We start from the raw sequence: 24,977 nt of genomic DNA, 5'->3' as shown, positions 1-24,977 counted from the left end.
GTCATGTAGATGGAGATGGATGATTCTCAACTTTGGCTGCACAGAGAAAGCACCAGGAGAACTTTTCAAAAATACAGTGTGTGTGAATTACACTCCCAAGGATCCTGTTTCCATGGGCCTAGGGATTTTTAAAAGCTCCTTAGGTGATTCTCTCGTGCAGCCAAGGTTAAGAACCACTGTTAATGGTGCCTGAGCTGTAAGCTGCCAGCTTTATTGCTTGGGGGAAGAGCTCATCCAGGCTCAGCTTTTGCGTTGTGGACTCATTGGAGCAATGTGCATCAGGAGCCTGTTGCCGGGCTCCACTGTGGGTTCTTGTCCCTTTTCACGTAGGTCTTGGGTGTGGGGAAGTGACCCTGGGAGAGATGGCAGTGCAGCGTGGCTATTTGTTTTCTGTTTGTAAAAATAGTGGAGAATACTGTTTCTTTTCTAATTGAGAAATAAAAATTGTATCTAATTATGATATTTTGAAATATGTGTATATTGTGGAATGGCTAAATGGCTAAATTGAGCTAATTAACATACACATTTCTTCCCATGCCCTTTTTTTTTTTTTTTTTTAGTGAGAGCATTTAAAATCTTTGCATGAAAGATTTTTTCAAGTAGATGTTGTATTATTATCTATAGTCACCCTGTTATACAGTGGACCTCTTTTTTAATATTTATTTTTTAATTGTAGGTGGACACAGTATCTTTATTTCATTTTTATGCGTTGCTGAGGTTTGAACCCAGTGCCTCAGGTGTGCTGGGCAAGCACTCTCCCACTGAGCCACAACCTCAGCCCTTATAGTCAACCTCTTGATAGAATCCTTCTAAATGAGATTTTGTATTTTGGACCAACATCTCCCCAGTCCGTTAGCCCTTCCATGGCCTCTGGTAGCCACCATTCTGCCCTCGGATTCTATGAGCTCCGCTTTTTAAGATTCCGCATGTAGCTGGGCGCAGTGGCCCACGCCTATAATTCCAGTGGCTCAGGAGGCCGAGGCAGGAGGATTGTGAGTTCACAGCCAATCTCAGCAACTTGGTGAGGTGCTAAGCAACTCAGTGAGACCTGTCTCTAAATAAAATACAAAAAATATGGCTAGGGATGTGGCTCAGTGGTTGAGTGCCCATGAGTTCAATCCCTGGTACCCAAAACAAAGAAATAGGACCATTGTAGGGGAAGTGAGAAGAGAGATGTTTTCCTGGTTCTGGGGGGTAAAAGTCCTCTTGCTTGGATGTCTTTTCTGGTGGCTGACTTGAAGGGACTGAAGATGAAGGCAGCAGTCTGATAGAGGTCATTTAGAAGAACCAAACTCCTTTCATGGCCTGGCCTGTTTCTACAGGTGGTCACATGGCAGTGGCTCGACTTGTTGACCGCCTTTCTCCATAAATTAAAATAAAGGCTTCAAGGTTGTGAGCTGTTTTGTTCTGGTGGGAAAATGTGGTCCCAAGCTTGCTGTGCAGCGGGCTTTGTGAATGTGGGTCAGGATGTCCTGACGCCACGTGCTAGACCAGAGGCCCCTGAACCTTGGTGAGAGCCCCGGGCACACCTGCCTTTGCAGCTGCTGCGGTTGCTGGGAGGATCAGCTCTTCCAGGTGTGACGTGAGCATTGAGGATTTCGCAGTATCCCTTCGGCTGACTTAAAACTTTTTTTTTTTTTTTTTCCCTAAGATGAGGGAAAACCATGTCTCTTTTGGATGAGAATGCTGCCCTTTCAAATATAAGCATATTTTGAGGTTGAAGTCATTTTGATGTTTAGAAATGTCACAGAGGGCAGTTGGGCAATTTGGAGGCATTTCTAGACCATTTCCGTGTAGTGCCGTTGCTCCCTGGAGTTTAACAAACACATGGAAAAGAGAGACGCTGGCCACAGCCCAATGGGATGATGAAGCCCTTAGGTCAGCAGTTGAAGGAACTGCCTTTAATCATTGGGGTCCCCCCCACCCATTTTACTGTTTTCTTGTCAAATCATTTTCTGTACGGAGAATCAGTGTACCCTGTTCTTAAGTCGATGGGAATCGGGGTCCTGTTTATGACGTGCTCCCCTGGCCTCACTCTAGGGCCCTGACTTTGGCAGCTCCTCCTGAGGTCTGCAGTGCCATGGTTAATAACACAAGTCCTCGGCCTGGGCTTCCTGGGTTCAAGTCCAGGTCCCACTACTGCTGACCCATGTGGCCCTGGACTAGTGGCATCTGCCCACCTTGGTTTTCTCCTCTAAAACAGAAGAGAATTGTTTCTGCCTCATAGACTTACTATGAAGGTTAAATGTGTAAGAACTGACGAAATCCTGTCGTTGGTGACAACGAGGATAAACCCAGAGGACCTTGAGCTTAAGTGAAACAAACCAGACGCAAAAACACAAATACTGCATGATCTCAACTCGTGTGGGGAATCCTAAAAGTTGATCTCTTCGAAGTTGAGAGTAAAATAGTGGGAGATGGAGAGAGAGTGGTCAACAGGTACAGTGTCACTGTTAGGAGAAGTAAGTTCTGAGGTTCTCGGGCACAGTAGGGGAACTCTAGTTAATGGTAATCCATTGACTATTTCAAAATAGCTATAAGAGAGGATTTTGAATATTCTCACAAGGAAGAAATGATAAGGTGCTGGGGATGTAGCTCAGTGAGAGGGCACTTGACTGGCATGCGTGAGTCCTTGGGTTTGATTTCCAGCTCTACAAAAACAGCAGAAGAGCTAGGTACAGAGGCACACCCCTGTTATCCCAGATACTTGGGAGGTTGAGGCAGGAGGATAGCAAGTTCAAGGTCAGCCTGTGCAACTTAGTAAGACCTTGCCTCAAAATAGAAAAATGAAAAGGGCTGGGATGTTGCTCAGTAGTTACGCACTCCAGATATAATCCCTGCTACCGAAAAAAGAAAAATTAAAAAAAAAAAAAAAAAAGCAAAAAGAAATGGTAAGTATCATTTAAGGTGATAGGTTAATCATTCTGACTTGAACATTCACAAATGTATAGATGAACTGAAACATCACATTGCATCCCAATCACGTACAATTACTATGTCGATCAAAAATAAAAATGATTAAAGGTAAAAAAAAAAAAAAAAAAAGTGCTGAGGAAGCCTTGGCCCTTGTTAAGGACTCAGTAAGCCATAGTTTTTCTTATCTTTTCATTCCCAGTACTTACAACAGTGCCTGGTACTCATAAATGGGAGCAGAAGGAAGGGAACCGTATGTGATGTAATGATATGGTGTTATTCTTGTTGTCTTTAAATGGTTCGTGGGTAAGGATGCGCACATAGACCCCAGGGGCCTGGATTTGAGGACCAGTGCTCCCCTATACGAGCTGAATGACCATTAAGATGTGGTGTAAGTTTTATGAGCTTGTTTTTCCCGTCTGTAGAATAGGAAGAAACAATTGCTTCCTTACAAAGATAAAAGGATTAAAGATAATATTGATTACAGACCTCATAGAGTCCTGGGGACGTGGTATTTCTCAGTGATGGGCAGCTGTCGTCTTTCACAGTAGATGGAGAAGGGTTAAAATGGAACACACTGGCTTTTCTCTCATGGTTTAAAGTGCCTATCCAGAATGAATTGGTTCTTTTTTTTTTTTCCTGATTTCTTTGGATATATCTCCTGCCCCTAACTTTGTAGGAAGAAAAGATTGACTGCACATCTGTTTTCACATAAGCCAAATCTTTTTCATCATCTGAATGAATTTTGAACAGTGTCATTGCCCTCCAAGTGACAATGAGAGCTGAGATGTACACTAATTCATTTACTTTGGTTCCTTCGTTAAGGTGTCGTGGAAGATGACATCGGCTTTGCCCATGATCTTATGTGAACAGGAAACGCAGACAGATTGAAATTAGGAATAGAAACTCCGTGGTTAGCGAACTCTCTTCTCTACATTATTTTTCTTTCTTCCCACTCCTGCCCACCCCTACCCCCACCACGATGCTAAATATAAAAGGCGTCTCCCGCAAGGGAAAGATGGAAACTGACAGCCGTCTCCATGTTGATCCCAGAGTCTCTGCTGTTTTATGCAGAAACGCCAGGGGTGTGAGAGTAGAAACGAGGGACTAAGGGGAAATAAAATTGATTTCAGAGTTGCTCAAGCCATTTGTTGCATGATCTCCTTTTTCAGATTTTTTTGCCCTTAAAAGTTGATCTTTCCAATTTACTTCAAGAGACCAACCCTGGCCCCAAATTGTTGACTTAGGAGAGGTGTTACCATATTCATGTTCAGAAGAAAAGCTGTTTGAAGGGAAGCCGACTTTTAAGTTGGGGAGAGACAGGCGAGGTGACAGGAGGCATGTTCCATCATCAAGTGGTCTCATGAACGGGGAGGACCTGGCATCGGACTGCTAGTGCGCGTCTTCTCGGTAAGCGCCTGCCTGGTCACCTGGGTTCCTGTTCTCTTCCAGTGAAACAGGCTTCAAGCACAGTTACCCAGTCTCAGATAGTATATTGTTGAGGCCCTACTGTGTGCCAGCAGCTTGCTTTTGTGATAGGGACAGGCACAAGATGTGCACAAATATAACCCTCTGACTTTCAGGAATCTTAGGGAGAGGTCTGTGTTGTAAGTAACAGTAGCTCCCATTTTTAATGTTGATTAAAAAGCTCATAGAGACGGGTAGTTTCTCTGGTCACCTCTAAAGTTTCTAAGTGAGGAAGGGCAAGAGCCGACTTTTCCGCTCTCATCTGCTTCCTAGCTCTAAGTTAGGAGCAGTTACATGAGGAAGAATACCAGGTGGAAAGACAGATCTCGGACCCTTTCCTCTTCAGGTATCTTTAGCCACTTCGAGGACACACTATAGGATGCCCATTGTGCAGCCTGTTGCGTGGTTTGAGTTCTGTTTGTAGTGCCAGCGAGGGTCCAGCCTGGGCCTGTCCAGAAGCAGAAGTTGGTTTAAAGCCTCTGGTTCCCCAGCATGTGCCCTGTATGAAGCAGAGAGAGCCCAGGAGCCACCGGGTCAGGATGATGCTGGGAGAAGAGGTTTCATGGCTGTGAAACAGAGGCTCAGAGGCTCAGATTCATGGCCTTTTTATTTATTTTTACTGGACCTTTCTTCCTCCGGTCCCAGAGAGCTAGCATGATGTCAGCCCACCTGTGAGGGGACTTTTGGATTTAGTAGGATGTCTTGATGGAAACAGAGAAGCGTTTCATATCTCATGAGAGTGCTGTGTAACTGGCCTTAAAACCTCCTGACAGCTCCGAGATGAGCCTAACTAAAAGTGACCTTTTTCAGGGTGCAGCAAGAGGAAATACTGGAGTGTCAGTAACCTACTTGTCTGATCATGGTGCTGCCTGCAGTTTAGTTGAAGGCAGGGAATGCTTCTTGGCATATGTAAGAAAACTGCCAAGACTGGTGAAGAAGTCAGCTAGAGTCAAGCCCAGTGAGTGCTGCCGACAGGTCTCATACCTTGGGGGAGTCATTTCCTCTCTCTGGGCCTCAGTTTGCCTATCTAGTCACTTGAGTTTATGTGAAGTTACCTCCGGCTTGATACTTTGCAGTCGGTGGCAAAAATCAGGCAGGTTGACCTTGCACAAGAAAGCACTGGAATTCAGGAGCCTCTTGCTGTCCAGAAGTAGGTTGTATTTCTTTGGGATTACAGGTTGTCTCTGTCAAGATGAAAGTGAAGGAAACAGCCCTACCAGAGGCCACATGGGGACACAGCCAGGATCTTGGATCATGCAGATCCTCAAGGGTGGCCGTAACCAACTTGCTGGCTTAGCTTGCTTTCAGACCATCCTCCTTGGCTTCACATTGTTTTAATTGTTGCTAAGCAACATTTTCTTTCTTTTTTTTTTTTCTTTCTTTCTTTCTTTTGGCAAGGCCTAGAAGGAATGAACCCATATCTTATTTAGCTTTTAAATACCCACATGCAAAGAGGAGGGCCTAACTTAAATGTTGTTTGCTTTTTGGATTCTAATCCTTGAGGGGCCTTTCACAGCAGGGGTACAGGACTTCATTTCTGCCAGTCTTGTTAAATAAGGCAGAAAAATCGGCTATTTAAGGTGCCTGTCAAGCGGATGCCTTGAGGCATATTTAAGGTTTTTGTGCATTCGAGAAGTTGCGTCACAGGAGAGTCTTTTGCAACTTCTTCTGTATTCACAAAATCACTTCAAATTTAATAAAAAGATTAGTAGGTTTTTTTATGATCTTCATTTCAGACTTACTAGCATATCTTGATCTTGCACCAACAGACTCTGTTTAAAGGGAACAAAACTGTAATTTAAATTGATTCCCTGGGCAGCATGGAACGCTCACAGCATGTTACACAGTCACTAGGGATGTTGCTTGATTATTCAGGAGTCTCACACACGCAGTGTGTCCCTTGATAGAGTGCCACCCACTTGCTCAAAGCTGAGATGCACGGCTGGGGCTCTGGGCATGCTGAACGTGGGCTTTATGTGTGGGTCCATTCATTTTTGGTTTTGGCACTGAGGATTGAACCCAGAGGTGCTATTCCACTGAACCATATCCACCACCCTATTTATTTTTTTATTTAGAGACAGTGTCTTGCAGAGTTCCTGAGGGTCTCAGTAAATTGCCGAGGCTGACTTTGAACTTGTGATCCTCCTGCCTCAGCCTCCTGAATTACTGGGATTACATGCATGAGCCACTATACCCTGATTCACATATTTTTTCACTTCCTGTGACACCTTTAGAAAATTGACCTCAGACCTCTGTCTTATGTTGATTTATTCTCTGCTTAACTCAGTGGCTAATGAAGATCAGGTTTCAGCTCTGTTTGCATAAAATACCTGCAGTGCAACAAACACATTTATCTTGTCATCTGATTATATCTCAGAATTGCTGTTGTGCCTTCTTCCAAGGCAAAAATGGATTTGGAAATCCCAGCGTCATTGGGTCCCATGGTCATATTGCTACACGGTTCTCCTGACAGCAGCGTGTAGTGGTTGATGAAGGACTTTTCTTTTGGCAGAGGGTTCTTAAGGTCTACTGAGCATTGACGAAGACGTGCAGTGAATGGCTTGCACTCATGATAACTCTTTCCCTTCCTCATTTGACAAGTGAGGAAATTAGAAAGATTTAGGAAGTCTGCTGGAGTCAAAGAGCAACGCTGGGTCAAAGCTGGGGTTGGGTCATACTTCAAGTTTCCTCATACACTTTTGGATCATGGGTTAAAACAAATATTTCTTGGCCCCATCTCTCTGTGTAACTTATGATAATCTATGATAATCTGTTTCCTATAAATGGATATAATACTGACTATCCAAGTCCTTACAGGCATTACTTAATTTAGTTACTTAATTTGCATCATTTGTTTCTTTTTTCTTTTGTTGCGGGGTTTTTTTTTTTTTTTTTTATTTGCTGTGCTGAGGATAGAAGCCAGGGCTTCACAGATGCTAGACAAGCTCTGGACCACTGAACTGAACCACAAGCCTTGAGTAGTTCCCTTTATGTATATTAGTCTGTTTAAGCTCATTACAACCCTGTAAGGAAGGGACCATTTTATGGATGGGGAAACATACAAGATGCTGAGCAATGGGCCCAAGACTGCACAGCTAAGCAGTGGCCAAGTTGGGATGGATCCTAGAAGCCCTCCTCTTCACACCTGTTCTAAACTTTAGAAGGGAACTGGCTTCAAGAAAAACCTAAACAAAATTACTGGGTTTCTTAATCATTCTCTCCTATAAAACCCCTGAACTTGTCATTCTGAGCTTGCGGGGAGCAGACATCCCTATGCTAGAAATGCATGCTTACTGCTAGCTTAACCTGGAGCATAGCACTTATCACAGCTGGCTTCTATTTTTGTCTCGTGGGCTAGATTTTGAGCACCTGGAGGGATCACACCTTGCCCTGCACTTCTGGCCTGGTGCCTGGCATCATGGTGGTACCTAGTTAAAAGTCAGTGGAAGAGGAATCTGTGTCTTTTCTGATGTCATTTTTCATGGTTCCTGGTTCCTAGACATGTTTTTTGGGGCACTAAGTTTTTTACTTGGCTATCTAACACTTTACCGTAATCTCTGTCCAAACTAGTGGAGCCTGGAAGTTCTGAGAAGGCTGTGGGTGTAACAAGCAATTGCCTAGAGTGCACAGGGCCCTGGGTTGGATCCCTAGTAACTGAAGGTTGGAAGAGAGAAAGAAAGAACAAAGTGGATTCTGATTGGCTTCATCCTGGACTATAGGTTGGGTCTTGAATGGCCCCCAAAGACCCGTGTGTTAAAGGATTTGTCACCAGGGTAGTGCTCTTGGAAGGTGGTAGAACCTTTAAGAGGTTGGGCCGAGTGGAAGGTCTTCAGGTCATTGGGGGGATGTGCTCTTAAAGGGGATTGTGGGGCCCTGGCTCCCTCTTCTTTATCTCTCATTTCCTGTTGATGGATTGAGTGGTTTTGCTCCAACACATGCCCCTGCCATAAGGTGCTGCTTTGATCCAGACTCAACCCAACAGGGGCAATTGATCATGGGTTGGGACCTCCAGAACTATGAGCAAAAATAAACCTTTTTTTTCCCCCATAAGTTGATTATCATGGGTATTTATTATAGTTTTGGAAAGCTGACTAACTCATTCTCTCAGAGCATTTTCTTTTACCCCATTGTGCATGGACAGCATACCTTTATTTTATTATTTTTTTTTATGTGGTGCTAAGGATTGAACCCAGTGCCTCCCACATTCTAAGCATGTGCTCTATCACTGAGCTACTGCCCCAGCCCCAAGTTTGATCTTGATTTCCTCCTTCATGCATGTAGTTTTGCGATTCCTTGGCTACAGTCAATATCTGATCGTGAAAAAAAACAAAAAACAAAAAACAATTATTAACTACCTTCCTCCTTTGTTCATGGAGTCCTGGGAGGGTCATGCATGCTTTTGCTCTTCATCATCCCCATTTTACAGTTGAGCACTATGAACCCAAAGAGAGTGGGGCTGGACTCAAGTCTGGAGGACTGCAGATTGTCTGCTAGCCACGGGAATTCATAGAGTTGTCCTCCTCAGAAGACATCTGGGGTCTCTTCTCACCTCCTGGGTTGAACATTTACGAAGCATATTGCCCTGTGGTAATAAAGCTAATGAGAGGGTCTCTAGGAAGAAAGGTCTCAGATTGATAATACAGATGAAATTTTAGGGTAGCGGCGGCAGACTCCTCCTTTATTTTTGCATTTCTACCTTTGTTCCTTGTGCCAGAGTGTGGGCATCCCCGGCACCATCCTTCAGTGCACCAGAGCAGTCAGTGCAGAGTTGAAGGTACCGCTAGGCCTCCTGGATTCCCTCACAGTCCCCAGTTGTGCTTTGGATTAGAGACATCCTGTGTCACAGGGATCATAGAACTCTGCCCAAGTCACCCCACTTGCCTCTCTTTCATTTTTTGGGGGGGGTACCAGGGATTAAACTTGGGTCTACTCGACCACTGAGTCACATCCCCAGCCCTATTTTGTGTTTTATGAGAGACAGGGTCTCACTAAATTGATGAGGCTAGCTTTGAACTTGGCAATTCTTCTGTCTCCACCTCCTGAGCCACTGGGATTACAGGCGTGTGCCACCACACCCGACTTGACCCCCAGTCTTTCTGATGACCACTCATCCTTCAACACTAGAAATGTCCTCAGAGCTATCTTGCAGACCCCTGCCCTGCCTTGTGCACAGACAGATGCCTAACTCTGTGAATTTGGCTCTGAGATCTGCTTTTTAACTGGTGAAGTCATCTCTGACAACTGTTTAACCTCTTGCTTTCTGAATTTCCTCATCTAAGGATGGAGGAGATTGAGTTAATCTATGTAAAGCTTAGGACAAGTGCCCAGTGTTAAATGTCACAACCCTGTTTTTGCCAAGTCTTATTTTTTAACTTTTGATTGTTGCTTGCTCTTTTTGTGGGGGTAGGGTGTGGGGGGGTACTAGGGCTTGCACCTGAGGCTGCCTCAGCACCCCCTGCCACTGAGCGGGCCTATTGCTGATTTTCCCTTAGTCCTTATTTCACCCCTTTACATTTGAGGGGTTGGTAGCTGTGCCTGCCTGTCTCCCTAAAGCTATGCACAGGTCCTGGCCTACAGTAGACATTTGTGGAATAGATGGAGAGACAGCCTTTAGGCATTGCTTCTGAAATGTGTGTGCATGGGAACCTTCTGGGGGCTTGTTAAAATGCAGGTCTCACTTTGGGTCTAATTTAGTAGACCTAATCCAAACAACCTCCTGCTCCTGGAAGTCTCTCAGAGAACCACTGACATTTGTGTTCCCTTATTTTAGGTCTGTCATATAGAAGACAGATGTTCTGAGTCCAGAGCAATAGAGAATGAGGGCCAGTGGATAAAAGTGACCAGAGTTGATATAGGTGTCAGGAACTTGATTCTGACTGTAAGTGCTGATTGGTGACCCAAGAAAGAATCCTGCATCAAATTATTGAGTTTCCCCAAGTTTTCTCCTGGTTTGCATGGGACTGACCATCTGTTGGGGATTTTGAGGAGGGAATTTCTGTTCTGGGGCAGAGGTTAGGTGGATGATCCCATTTGACTATAAGTGTCTGTGTATTCCCACCACAGGACCCAGCTGTTCTTCTGTTCTGGTTTCCGGAGGAAGCCCTATGGTTGGGCCTTTGGGTCACCAAACAGCTGGGGGAGTGCAGATCCAGCACTAGATGAGCAGCTCTCAGGAAACCAAATGTGTTCTGTGCAGTAGGTGGAGAGCATTCCAAAGCAGTGGAAAGATGGAGTTATTGAGTGCTTTGAGAAGATGAGCAAATAGAAAAAACAAGGGTCTTTCCAAGTTGAGGTCCTACCAAGTCTGGTTTTAATGATTAGGTGGGATGCTTTGGGGACACAGGGCACATTGGTTAGACACACTGGCCCTGGGGTCAGACACAGATCCAGGTCTCTGCCCTGTCTTCTGTTGACTAGATATGTGGCCAAGCACATGTCACTGAATCTTGCAAAGTCTGAGTTTCTTCACCTGATAGTGGTAATGGTTTACAATAGCAGGGAACTGGTGGGCATTATTTCAAGATGAGAGGGTGCATGTGTCACCCACCAACACAGGTAGCACAGCCTAAGCATTCACTGAGTAGTAGCTCTTGTGACTGAATTTGCAATTAGCAGCCTTTAGGACATCTCTCAAGAAGACCCATCAGGGATCCTGTTATCTCGTCAAACATTGGTTATGTCTAAGAATTCAGTTCTTGGAGGTAGCTAAAGGTATTCATGGGCGGGCTAACTGGATTTCTGAATTTCTTCGATTTTCTCCAGTGTGGCTGGAAATCAGGACATGCTAGGCCTAGTGGCTTTTGGAAGAGAAGCCATCAGACCTTTGCTGTCCTCCCACGAGCCTTGTCAGTCTGAGTAAGTGACTGACGGTGAGGCTGCCTTCTGTGTAGAGCTGCAAGCCCAGAGTTAGGAAGTTGTGTTTATCTTACCCAAACAGCAGGCATTCCAGAGACTCCTGACACACACTGAAGATACTGCCAGTCTGCTCTTCCTTAGAGCCGCCCATCTCTGCTCACCACATGGGGTGATTTTCCCCCCTCCTTTTTGCAAGTTTGGAGAGGTTCCCACCAGGCAGGGTGCTATTCTCCACCTGACTCTGAGGACAGCTGTGCTCCAAGAAGTGATGTCCAGTGGTTACATCTTCATTGGCATTTGAGGGTGGCAATGTCTCTTCAAGGTGAGAGGTCAGCAAGGCTCCATTAGGTGGCAGAAATTGTGTTCGAGTGATTGACACCGGAGGGGCGGGGGAGATGAGTGGGGAGGAAGGAGCCACAGGTATGGAGAAAAGAAGGCATCTCATCCAAGAGCCAAACCTTTTTCCTTTCCAAAGCAATGAATAGCTGGAGATCCGTGAGGAAAACCTCCAGTTTGAGCAGTTGTAATAGTTGGGAAAGTAAGTTGGGCAATTATTCCTCTTTCCGAGATTTAAAAGTTCCCTTTTCCCGTCTGGTATTTTTCCGGGTACATCTGAGTTCCAATTTGGGTGCCTCTGAAATGTCTGGATGTTTTGTGCTGCTAAAATTATGTGTGTCTAAAAATGTTATCGGTGATGACACATGGATCGGTCCCACTTGGACTGGTGCTAGCAAAATCTCTGCCACCAAGGTTTCCTCCTCCCTCCCCTCACCATCCCCACCAACGTGGCATTTGAGGTAAAGGTAGGAAGTGGAATAATCCAGCCCAGGTTTAGGCATTATGCGGAGCACGCTCTTGAGAACTTGAGTCTTGACAGCAAAGAATACCGGGGTTTTGTTGCCATAGTTTCAGTGAAAAATTTGACCTTCGCTACAATAACATACAGTTAGAAAGAACCAGCTAATCGGTTTTCTAAAATTAGTGTTCTCTAGTACATAAACCAGTAGGAACAGAGTATTTAATTAAATATTATACAAGAATACAAAAGCCCAAGGGAATGCAGCGCTCTGGTCCGGGCACGGGGAGGGAAGAAACCCATAATCCTTTTGGGCTGGGGTTTTGCAAGCCTGAAGAACTTTACTTTTTAAAATTTGATGTTAGCATTAATTTTATTTTCAAATCTGTCAGGAATGAATGTATTACAGCTTTCCCAGAGAGAGAGAGAGCAAAACAGAACCTCCAACATTATTTCCAGTTGTCCCCCACAGGGTACAAAGTATCGAGTGCAAGACGTGGAGATGATGTGGGGCCAGCGTTCTGACCATGGGCAATTCTTGGTGACTTGCAGGCCGCTTGGTGGGAAGTTCTTTCCTAGCTGAAGTCTGGGCATTGTTCGAGCAAAGTGTTTGTAGACTCTTGATCCTTTGAATGCTTAGTGTGTCATTAAGCAGAGCCAGCATTTCTGCGTCGTGAAAGCAGCTGGACTCTGCTCCTTCCAGCTCCACGGCCCATTCGTCATCGAGTGCTGATGTAGCCTCAGACAGCGAGCTCTGTGTCAATTACGTAAAACTTGGCATCTCTTGTCAACTACCTATTAAGAACGCTTGCAAGAGTTTGTCCTTCTGACGCTGGCCGAAAGTGTCACCAGTCTTGTGTCAGCTTGGAAGCCGTTGGTACTGTTTGTTCTTGGAGTGAAGTGGCTTTCAAGCTTGTGGCTGCAGGACAGTGAGGTTTCTGGTCCTTGATTGACATTCTGGTCTACGGGTTCATCCCATGCCATGAATGCTGCGAAGGCGAGATGTGTTCATCAGTTTTCCTGGTTTAACATGGATGGGAAATGTGGCCCTGGCTTTTCTGGAATCGTCATTGCTATAGCTCCATCTCAATGACATATTGATGAATGTTTCTCTCCAGTTTTATTTTGATGATATGGCTTCTTGTTTTGCCTTAAGATGGTAACTTAGTGGAATTTGGAAGGGTGAGGTATATTTAAAGAAGGCTAAACTTTTTCTCTTTGACTCTTGTACCATTTTGCATGTTTCTTTGGCGACATCTTAACTATGGCCATGGAAAGTATGTCCTTGGCAAGACTCTCCGAAATGCAGCGCCAGAGGTCGTTGTTGTGCAAACTTGTTGACTGTGTACATGCTCATCCACCTGACGGAACAGAAATGTTCCCTGCCCTTAAGGAATTTGCAATCTTAGGAGAGGAGATGAGTGAGAAGTTCTTTGCAGATGATTCTTGGGAAACATTGAATTCCAGACACGATTTTACTCCCCTGATGTTTGCTGTTTTCATCTGTTCCACCAGGTCCCTGTGCCTAAATAATTTGAATTCATCTAAACGATAGCTTAAGAGGATGCAGATAGAGAGCTCACGGGAAAAGTGACAGCCTGCATTTTGAAGTACTTCTTGTCTCCTTACCCATGCATTCTCAGGCTTCACGTTCCTGATCAGAGGTGGAGTCGGTGCCATTTAGTATATATGATTGGAGAGGTTACATGTGCCAGGCTGGTAGGTGGCATGGTGAACTAGTCAGGACTCTCTGACTTTTTTCACTTTAAGAAAGTGCTTTATAAGGGGCTGTAGCTCAGTGGTAGAGCACTTGCCTCGCATGAGGGAGGCACTGGGTTCGACCCTCAGCACTACATAAAAAGAAAATTCCCAGAATAAAGGCATTGTGTCCAACTAAAAAAATTGTATATAAAAAGGTGCTTTGTAACTTATTTGTATGTTAGATAGTAGGATTGTTGTTTTATTAGTCCTTTAAAGCGTAAGGGACTGGCTTTATAGTCTCGTGTAATCAGTTTTTATACACATTCCACTGTGCTTGGCAGTATTTATTTATGGTCTGGGGTGCAGTATCCTTTATGTGATTTCACTTTTTTTTTTTTTTTTTTTTTTGGTCGGCTTGATTTATCAGTTGTTGAAAGACATTTGCTAAGATTTTCTGCTGTTAACTTTGTTGTTGCGAGGCTGCTCTATATCCTGATTATGGGAGTGATTACATTAATTTATGTTTGCTTTAAAACTCATGGAACTGTGTTCGGAGGGAAAAAAGTGAATTTTACCGTAAGTAAAATGTTGAAAAAGATTAAAAAGTTTTCCACCATGACAGTGGATTTGCTATTCTGCCTTATAGTTTTAAATTTTTTTTTTAAATGTATAATAAGGTTATGTTAGTATTGGCTTAGACTTAGAAAATTGTTTTAACTTCCCAGTGAAGCAAATGTTTATTATTATGTAGGGAATTTTTATCTCTATTGTCTAATGTCTTGAAGTCTGCTTTGTCTGATGTTAAAATTAGAATATTTTTAGTTAGTATTTGTTTTTAGATATAACTTTTTAACTTTTCAGTTATCATTATATTTTGGAATATGTATGTGTATAAAGTATGTCATATTTTAGTTACATACATACATAAACTGTATGTAACCAGATCTTTAAAAACCATCCTGGCTATCTTTGTCTATTGATTGGAATATTTAGTTCTTTTATATTTGTTGTAATTACTAATGTATTTGGATTTATAATTTTAGTTTGTTTTGGACCCTCCCCCCCTTTTTTTTTTGCCTGAAATAAGTTTCATCAAAGGTTGTTTTGGGGCTGGGGTTGAGGCTCAGTGGTAGAACACTTGCTTAGCACGGGTGAGGCACTGGGTTCGATCCTCAGCATCACATATAAAGAAAGAAAGTATTGTGTTCACCTACAACTCAGAAATATTAAAAATAATTTAAGGGGCTGGGGTTGTGGCTGGGGCTGGGTTTGTGGCTCAGTGGTAGAGTGCTCATCTAGCACACATGAGGCACTGGGTTGGATCCTCAGCACCACATAAAAATGAAATAAAGATACTGTGTCCACCTACAACTAAAAAATAAATATTAAAAATTTAAGAAATAAAAAATAGATAGTTTGTCTCTATGATCAGGAGACCATAGAACTAGTTTGGTAAAAGATTGTATTGTCTTGCCACTAAACAAAACAAACAAAAAATGAAAACAAAACTATTATTACTGCTCTCCATTTTGTCCCCTCTCTTAGCTTGGAAGTCATATCGTGTCTGTTTATTTTAGCAGTTATCCCACATGTTTTAATTTGTTATTTGATTAAGTCTGAGATTGATAACTATCATTCTCTCCTGCAGCATCAGGAATTAGAACATTTATACTCATGTCACCCTCTCTTGGTATAAAACTCTGGTTGTTCATAGTAGAATTGCTTATTAATTTAAACTTTTAAGTTAGATATGATGTTTAAAATCATTTTTGAAAATCGACCTACATATTAGTGTTTACTAAGAGCTTTTTCCTTGGATAAATTTTTTTTTCTTCCTTTTTGGTGCTGGGGATTGAATCCAGGGCCTCATGCATGCAAGGCAAGCACTCTGCCTTGGTTGGTATAGAATTAAATTTTGAATTAATTTAGAGTTAAATTAATTTTGCTTGGTATAGAATTAAAAATGGGTACTTTCTCTCAGTATTACTTTGTTTGTATGTTTGTTTTTTTGTTTTTTTTTTTTGTTTTTTTGGCTACCATTGTACCTGTTAAGAGCAATAGACAGAATATGTACTCTGTATTTTTTTCTCAGGATCTTTTCTCTATCTTCAATTTTTTTTTTTGCAATTTTATGAGTATGAGTTGAGGTGGTGTTTTCATTTCTCCTGCATAATATTTGTTAGATTTCTAGATTTGAGGGTTTTTTTGTTTTTTTTTTTTTTTTTTTGTTAATAACCATGGAGAATTCTGAACCATTGTGCAAATGCAACCTTTTTCTGTACTCTGTTACCTTCAGGAACTTTAGGCTGTTTTTTCGTCTTTTTTTTTTTTTTTTTCTTTGCTTTCTAGGATGGACTTTCAAGAATCTTTGATCTATTTTTTTTTATACCTTTAGTTTATTTATTTATTTTTTATGTGGTGCTAAGGACCAAACCCAGGGCCTCACACATGCTAGGCAAGTGCTCTACCACTGAGCTATAGCCCCAGCCCCCATAATAATTAGAATTTATTCTTAACTCTGTTCTAATCTGCTCTTTATTCTTTGAGAGTTTAAATTGAATTATATTTTTCATTTCTAAACATTCCATTTGAATCTTCTGAAGATGTTCCGTCACTCTTATTCCTCTATATTTTCAAGCCTCTTTTATTTCTTGCTACATAAAAGGCATACTTTCAAAAATGTTCTGTCTCTATAAATTCCAGTGGGTGAAATCTCTGTAGATATCATTCTATTTTCTATCTTGACTGTTTCTAAAAGTGATTTTTTATTTTTCTTTCATGTTTTGTGATTTTGATTATCAGCTCATGTTTTTTTTGGAATTTCATCTGTGGGAATTCTTAATTCTTTGAGGCCTGGGTTAAAGCTATGCTCCTTCACAGAAAATTGTTTTCTTTTGCTGGTCGCCTGAGGTTCTGCCAATTCAGGATTTCTTTAAGTTGAATTCTCACCCTAAGTTTTTGAAGTTTTGTTGTGCTTATTTTCTTCTTGAACTTTCGAGGATTTCCGACACCATGTGAGCCATGGTGACAGCCCAATATGGGGGCCCGCCCGGGTTATAAATTGTTGATTTTTCTCTCCTAAACCCAGTGCCACATTCAGAAAGAGAAAACTACCTTTCCCTTCCGTTGTTCAGGGTGAATTGGGGTATTATTCACCATTGACTTGAAGGTGTAGTTTTCTGGGGGTCTGAGATAGATACAAGGTTCTCTTAGAGAACTTTGATCTTGAATGGGCTCAGAGCCTCATCTTTTCTGCTCTGCATAATATCACAATGGAAGCTGAGGGTCCTTAGGTTTTCCACATGCCCCCAGTGTCAGTGCTAGCTCTAGGACTGACACCCTCCCAGGATGTCAGTGGTTTAAAGCAAAAGGACTTTACTATGCATTAGAAATTCTGCTTCAGTACTGGCCTCTCCAAATTCCCTACTGGCTTACTCCTTCAACAGATCTTTTTAAAACGTGTTGTAATAGTTCATCGAGCTTTTTGCATTTTTAAAAATATTTTTTAGTTACCAATGGATTTTTTACTTATTTATTTATATGTGGTGCTGAGGATCGAACCCAGGGCTTCACACATGCCAGGCAAGCGCTCTACCACTGAGCCACAACCCCAGTCCCTGAGCTTTTTGCATTTTAATTGAGAGGCTCATTCTGGATATCTTCTGTTGCACTAGAAAAAAATGGAAGTGTATACCTTCTACTCTGTCTCACTGAAAACTCTCATTTTCTGGGTGATAGGAAACATGGCGGCTAGTAGCTGTTGAGGTTTATTGTTTTATAGTTACAATCATGAGAGAGAAACAGAGCTCTTTCATTTGAAAATTTAAATGATAGGATATTGTAAGAAAGGGACTTCAGAGTTGAGCTTGGGTCAGATTTCCTCATTGGGATCAGCCGCCTTAGGGTTACCTGTGTTAATATGGAAGTTCCCATGAAAACCATCTGGGACAGATTCGGTTCCTAACAAAAGAAGGTATGGCCCAGATGTCCCCTGTGATGGTAATCAGAGAATTAGGAATAATATTTGAGTATTGTCAGGAATGATTCTGACTGCAGGTGAGAGACGAATCTACCTCACAGTGGTTTAAAGCAAAAGGACATTACTATGCATTAGCAAATCAAAGACGGGCAATAGCAGGACTTGGCTGCATCCCCAGCCCTTCTAAATTATATTTTGAGACCGGGTTTCACTAAGTTGCCTAAGCTGGCTCCTAACTTGTGATCCTGCTGCCTCAACTTCCTAAATAGCTGGGATTGCAGGTGTGTGCCGTGATGCCTGGATAGCCCTTAGTAAAAAAACTACCTTCATGCTCTGGAAGTCTCCTTTCACATCATCCATCAGAGCTGTGTATCATCTCATTGCAGGCTGCCAAGAGTTTGAGTGGGAGCAGGGTTCTGTTTTCTTAGGCTCCATGTAAGGAAGCAACCAAAGAGAGAGGTATTGGAAATTCGTTTGCACAGACAACAGTTTCCATATGGTGATGTATTGATTGTACACCGAGGGTTCCTCCTGAGTTTCTGTCTATTTCAGAGTGTTGGTGATCGAAGACCATAAGAACAAACAGATCTTTCTCTAGCTCAAGTTACCCCTGAGAAGTACTCTTAAACGGACACAAGCAAACAGTGTGTTTGCAAGTTGCTGGCATATACCATTGGTAGTGTGACTGTTTGTGACAACGGAGAATTTAGTGAGTAATGGCCATTTTCTTTGTTTCATTGATCGACATTGGAGAAGTGTGCCCCAAGCTAATAATTTCTGCTTTTTGTTTGTGATTCCTTAGTTGGGTTAAATAAGTCAGGCTAGGTAAAGGGAAGCCTTTCATGTAAGTGACTGGGTTTCCATCCATCAAGTCTGGGAACCATTCATCTCAATAATTTTGGAAGACACTACCAGGTTTGCAAAGGGAAATGGATAGACCAAATCTCCTCTTGGCCTCTTGTCCCTTTGATGTGATTGATGGTCCTTCCCGGGGAGTGGGGGGGGGTGGGGGGTGGGTCATTCTTCAGCTTGCCTGTAGGTTTGCTTGCCCTAGAGCTGCTTTGTTAAAACCAAAGCCTCACTTGCTGTATCCAAATAGTTTGGTTAATAATTTTCATCCTCAAAAAAAAAAAAAAAAGACAGAAAAACTCCAAGTAAATGAGATGATCTATTTCTAATTCACTGTCTTTTCCCTGTCTTCCTGACCAGGAGGTAGTTTTTGTTTTTTTTTTTTTTTTGCTGGTGATTGGTAGAGAAGCCTTTCTTTTTTTCTATCTATACTTATGTGTAAGTGGATGCATATATTGTACTAGTGACTTTGGTTCTGGAAGCATCTTTTATTGGGTTCCAGTCGTGACTGGTGAGCTTCCTTGTGCAAAATACCTTTCTGTCTGTACTTACATTTCAGTAAGTGGTAACAACAGCACGACACCTTTTGAGAGCCTGGGAGACTATGGGTATGGGGAATGTTCTTAGAACAATGTGGAGCACATTTTGAGTGTGCGGTTCCTGTTCAACAGTCTCATGATGATAAGGATGAAAAGTTTTCTTTCAGTCTTCTCTTCTTTGGAAGGATAGAGGAGGAGAGCAGAAAAGATCTTGCCCAGACACTGGAAGAAGACCCAGGACTGAGGGTGCGTGGGAATGTGTGTGTGTACACAGACTTCTCATTCATCTTTTTTTTTTTTCCCCTCCTCTCACCTTGATAAAGTTGGAATACACCCATTTTTCTAGCGGAGGGAAGCTCATGGCCTCCTAGGTGATAGAATCTGCCCCCAACACCCCCCCCCCAAAAAAAAAATTCTAGCAACAGGTAGAGCCTGCACTTGAACTGAAGCTAAGGAATAGTTCCTGAATCTTGCCTCCTCTGCAGAAATGCTTGCCTCAGAATTCACACTCCTCTGGCCTCTCAGAAGCAAGTGTGTTCTCTGCCTTCCCTCAAGAATCTGCAGGCTGTAGGGTGCTTTTTATTGTCTCCTTGTAAGGATCATCTACTAAAACAAGGGTCTGTCTTCAGAATGGACAGATAATTGAACAGCAGAGGTGTAGGATGCTTATAACTCAGTGGGGAAAAAGAGAAAGGCGTTGAGAGAACTGTGGCTTTTCCCATTAGAATTGCTGGGCGCTGCCTTCTGATATGAATCTTGATGTGTCTCCCTGGAGGACATGCTGTGCGGAGAAGTGTGGGCATATAAGAAAGGACAGGGGACCCGAGGGCTGACTCCCAGCAGTCAGAAAGCAAAACTGAGATGAGTGATGGGAGGGAAAGGGAGAGAAGGGAAATTGCATGGAAACGGAAGGAAACCCTCATCGTTATACGAAATCACATATATGAGGTTGTGAGGGGAAAGGGGGCGTGGAGGGAAAGAACTGAACAACAACAGATGAGGTAGAGAGGGAAGATGGGAGGGGAGGGGAGGGGGGATAGTAGGGGATAGGAAAGGCAGCAGAATACAACAGTCACTAATATGGCATTATGTAAACATTGTGAATGTGTAACTGATGTGATTCTGCAATTTGTATTTGGGGTAAAAATGGAAGTGCATAACTCACTTGAATCAAATGTATGAAAGATGAAAAAAACAAAATAAAATAAAAAGAAAAAAAAGAAAACAGCCCGGCCTGAGGAGCTGGAGGCCCAGCCTTTGCTGGGACTAGCAACTTGACCCCCACCAATACCCTCATCCTGTTCTGGGCCTTTTATTCTTCATCTGTGATGTGAGTTTGCTGGACTAGAAAAGGAAACAGGATTCTTTGTTGTGCATGTTCGCCACGCTGGGCCTGGGTCAAGCACCTTTTTATGATTTCATTTTACAATTGTATCTGCGGTCTCTTCATAGTTCTTTATGTTCCGGATAAATTTTAATCTCTGTTTTATGAAAGATTAGCTCTAACGTTTTGTTCTTGCATCATAGTTTTAAGTAGCACAGAATAATCCATCAGATTTATTACTCATATTCATTTATATGAATAAATAATACATATGTGCATTTATTAAACCGCTTTAGCCAAGAAATTGTATTTTTCTAAACTTAGTTACAAAGGAAAATTCTAACATAAATAATGAAAAGACTAAGCCCCTTTTGTTAATGCTATCCCCTAATTCCATTTCCCTCTAGATGTCATGGATTTGCCTTTTTTTGCTTGTTTCTCAGTGCAGTTTAGCTTCAAAGGACTCTGACATGTAGAGAGACCAAATGGAACTAGAGTTGATGGTTTGATTTTTTTTTTTTTTTTTTTTCCTTTTTTGTTTTTGGTACCTGGGATTGAACCCAGGGTGCTTAACCACTGAGTCACATGCCCAGCACCTTTTTATATTTTATTTAGAGATAGGATCTTGCCGAGTTGCTTAGGGCCTTGCTAAGTTGCTGAGGCTGGGTTTGAATTTGTGATCTTCCTGGCTCAGCTTTCTGAGCTGTTGGGTTACAGGTGTGCACCGCCTGCCCAGCTTGATGGTCTGATTTTGTTCAGCATTGCCATTTACTGCAGCCTCATGCCTTTGAATGCTGCCTAAGCTACTGTATAGCATCCCATCAAAGAAGACAGTCTGTTATGCATGCAGTAAGTATGACCTGTACCCTTTTCCTAACCAGGTACCCAGGCATCTAAGTTATTTATGTGCCTCAACTGCATCAGAAAACTCTCCATTTCCTCCTGAGGCAGGATGGTAGGCAGGATATGAAACGGGATACCCCCTGAGCTCTTTTTCCTTCTTTTCTTTTTTTCTTTCAGAGCTGGGGATGGAACCCAGGGCCTTGCACATAAAAAACAAGTACCCTATTCTGAGCCACATCCCCTGCACATATACATTGTTGGAAGATGGCCTTGAAGACTATCACTTAGATTATTTTACTCTGTTGATTTCAGGTTACTTACTTAATCTACCTGTGAAGCACTGCTACAAACTGAGCTCACTCTGTGTTCTTTTCTGGGACTAAACCATCCTAATTTTTTTTTTCTCCCTCTTGTTGGGTTAATAATCCCGTCCTCTCCTAACTCCATCCTCTTTAATAACTCTGGTCATCATTATGCAGGGGACTGAGAAAGCACAGGCCGAGAGGTTATTGGAAAACACCATTTATTTGTATTCCTTTGAATGGAGTCTTCTCCCCAGCTCAGCTCAGGTTTGTTCTTAGTACAGGATAAAGTGAATAAGACTTTAATCTGACTGTAAGCAGAGAGACACTGCCAAGATTAGGTTTCAGTTGAATTAAAACCAGGCGAACTGAATCTGGTTAATTAATGCCGAATAGCGACTGAGTGTTCATCTTCATTTTTCACCTTTGTGCTGTGGTCAAACACCAAGTTTGGGTTGGTTACATATTTGTATTAACTCCCCCCCCCCCTTTTTTTTTAGTGGCACTTAAAAACTTGTAAAATAGAGGTATATGCACGTGGACGAAAGCAGCATATTCTTGTCTTTGTAGTAAGAAGTTATTTTGTCTCATTTCTCTGATGGCATTGAGCTTTAATTGAGCCCATTGAGTTCAGCAGCTTTAATCTCCCTCATGCAGAAAGTGGCTTTCAGCACCTTTCCCCACAGCCCGTATGTCTTTATGAACCGTACAGGTAGCGATGAATGAACCCTTCGTCCTGTTGACCGGAGTTGTGCCAGTGGCCACCTTCAGTGTTTTTTTCAAGGTGACATGAAAGGCATTTTATAGAGACAGAGTCTCTCTCTCGGATCGTGCATTCCATTTTAGGGTTAGGGCCACGTGACCGTTTAATCTATTAGAATTGAAAACCCCACATTCTTACTGTCACAGAAACAAGTTTCAAGAGGGAGTCTGGAGTTGACACTTGGAGTGGGACTATTCTCATTCTCACCTAATCCTTAAACCCGATTAAGACAGTGTGGGTTGTTAACGCTCCCTTCTCAGCAAAAAATGACTTCTTGAAGCCGGGTGTGTGTTCTCATGTTACAGAGGACTCACTCGTCAGTAGGGTTGGACCTGTTTTTCTTCTTAGTCACTTCACAGATAATACTAGGCAAGGTAGCAGGAAAAAAAATCCTAGCCCTCTTGATTTTTTTTTTTTAATTTTTAGAAGTTATCCGAGGGTTGTAGTTTGCAAGTGTTTTATAAAAACCTTGTAAATACCAATTTGCAATAACTAACTTAAATAAGCATGATTTTTTTTTTTTTTTTTTTTTGGTAGGGAGGGGATCCTGGGGATTGAATTGAGGGGCTCTTTACCACTGAGCCACATCCCCTTTTTTATTTTATTATTTCAAGACAGGGTCTCACTAAGTTGCTGAGGGCCTTGAAAAGATGCTGAGGCTGTCTTTGAACTTGTGATCCTCCTACTTCAACCCTTGGAGCAGCTGGGATTATAGGCATGTGCCACCGTGTCCAGCCCCTAAATATGATGTTTTTCTCAATAGAAGGACGCACTGACAGGAGTATTTAGTAATCATTCTTACCCCTTTGTCACCAGAATATTTATATTTAAAATATTTGAAATCACAGATAACTTAAAAACATACCAGGTCTGTGTAAGCAGAGGGACTTGAAATTATTTTTCTCTGACAAAAGTAAATCAAATAATCAAAGGATTTCTGTGCTTCTAATATTCTGGAAGCTCCAGCATGCATGAACCATTAAATTCTTTTGTTCACTTCTTTTTTTTTTTTTTCTTTTTTGGGTACTGGGAATTGAACTGAGCGGCACTCCACCACTGACCCACATCCCCAGCCCTATTTTGTATTTTATTTAGAGATAAGTTCTCACTGAGTTGCTTCATGCCTCGCCCTTGCTCAGGCTGGCCTTGAACTCGCCATCCTCCTGTCTCAGCCTCCTGAGTCCCTGGGATTACAGGCGTGTGCCACCACACCCAACTCTTTTGTTAATTTCTTACCAACGTGAATCTGAAGTTTGAAGTTATTATTATTTTTTTTAACCTGAAAGACTTTGGTATTTCTGCACAGATTTTTCCCAAGCATATTAGATACCATCTTTCATATGAGATGTGGGGCTGCTCCCTCTCCATATTGGGGGGTAGAGAATTCTGAATGGGAGACAGAATTGAATTCTGGTGCAGTTGAAGTCTTTGATCCTGGGTTTTCGTCAGAACCTTCTGGCTCCTTCTTGCCTGAAACTGTGACTTAGATGCTGAGAGGCAACAAACTGTCAAGAGTTAGCTATCACTTTGTTTCTCCTGGCCATTTCTTTGTATTTCCTCTCTGGGAAGGGGATGATTTTCAGTTAGAAAATGCCCCGTGTTGTGTGAGCCCAAGGTAGAAGGAAAGGAGGGGGTATTTTTACCACCAGAGAGCCAAGGTGGCTGGTTTTTTTGCTTTAGCCTCAGGAAAACAAAGCAAGATTTTTCTTCTTGAGAAAACCTCTCAGTGCCCCTATTTTCTTTGGAAGACTGTTTTTATGCTTATGAAATCCATGTCTGCAGCATTTCCTGTGCTTTCAATCTTTCTTTATAGTTACAACATTCACCTGTCAGTGAATCTGCCAAGAACTTGGCACATTCCCAAAAGAAAGCCCTTTTTGGCCCGGCGGACTGTTGGCCTTTAAAAGTTCCCCGAGACCCCTGATCCCTCTGAGCAGGGCCGGATGGGAGTTTCTAACACGTGTGTGGCTGCTCCCCACAGCGGGAGCACTGAAGGTGCAGGTACCCCAGAGCACACAGTACCCGCAGGTGTGCCACCAGAGCACACAGATCCACTGGCATCTACCTGACAGGGTCGCGGTGATGGTTTTACAGAGTGCTTCATGAAAATCGTGTAGTGCCCTCTCCATAATAAATGATGGCAAACTACGGGTATCCTGGCGCCTGGCACATGGTAAATGTTCTTAAGCCACTAAGTGAACCAAAGATCCTTAAAAGAATAATGAGACCAATTGTCTTCAAGTTGGAGCTCATCCACGAGGCAAGTGACAGCCCTGGCTGCAGAAGTAAATAGGCCACACTGACTTGTTCAAGTTGCAGTTGACTCTGCTAGAACCCCAAATGGCTGAAGAGAGGGAGAAGGGCTGGCTGAGGTAGCGCCACCTGGCTCTGGTTTACATGTTCCGCAGAGTGGCCTCCCCTCTGTGCGGAGCGGATGTGGCGGAATGCTCCAGGGTGCATATGGCAGGGTGCGGCCACATGGAGAAGCAGCCAGCTGTGGCTTCTCACAGTGGAGGTTTGGAGTGCAAGGACAGAGCTGTAGGGAAATGACTCTCCACAGCATTTGTGTTTCAGTGGTCCCCATTCTGGTCCCATTGTACATGTACCAAGAAAAAAGACCCTCTGGCGTCTGCAAGGGGAACATAA

The 24,977-nt window shown here is 42.7% G+C and overlaps 1 protein-coding gene across 17 annotated transcripts in view; it reads left to right on the top strand.

The window, feature by feature from the left end:
• The window catches only part of Itpr1 (inositol 1,4,5-trisphosphate receptor type 1), a 307,630-nt gene that overhangs the window by 30,607 nt on the left and 252,046 nt on the right, over positions 1–24,977 (top strand). The window lies entirely within an intron of this gene.

The sequence above is a fragment of the Callospermophilus lateralis genome, chromosome 20 (assembly GCF_048772815.1).
Source record: "Callospermophilus lateralis isolate mCalLat2 chromosome 20, mCalLat2.hap1, whole genome shotgun sequence".
NCBI lineage: Eukaryota > Metazoa > Chordata > Mammalia > Rodentia > Sciuridae > Callospermophilus > Callospermophilus lateralis.
The sequence above is the reverse complement of the archived record's forward strand: the minus strand, read 5'-3'. Positions and strand labels throughout refer to the sequence as shown.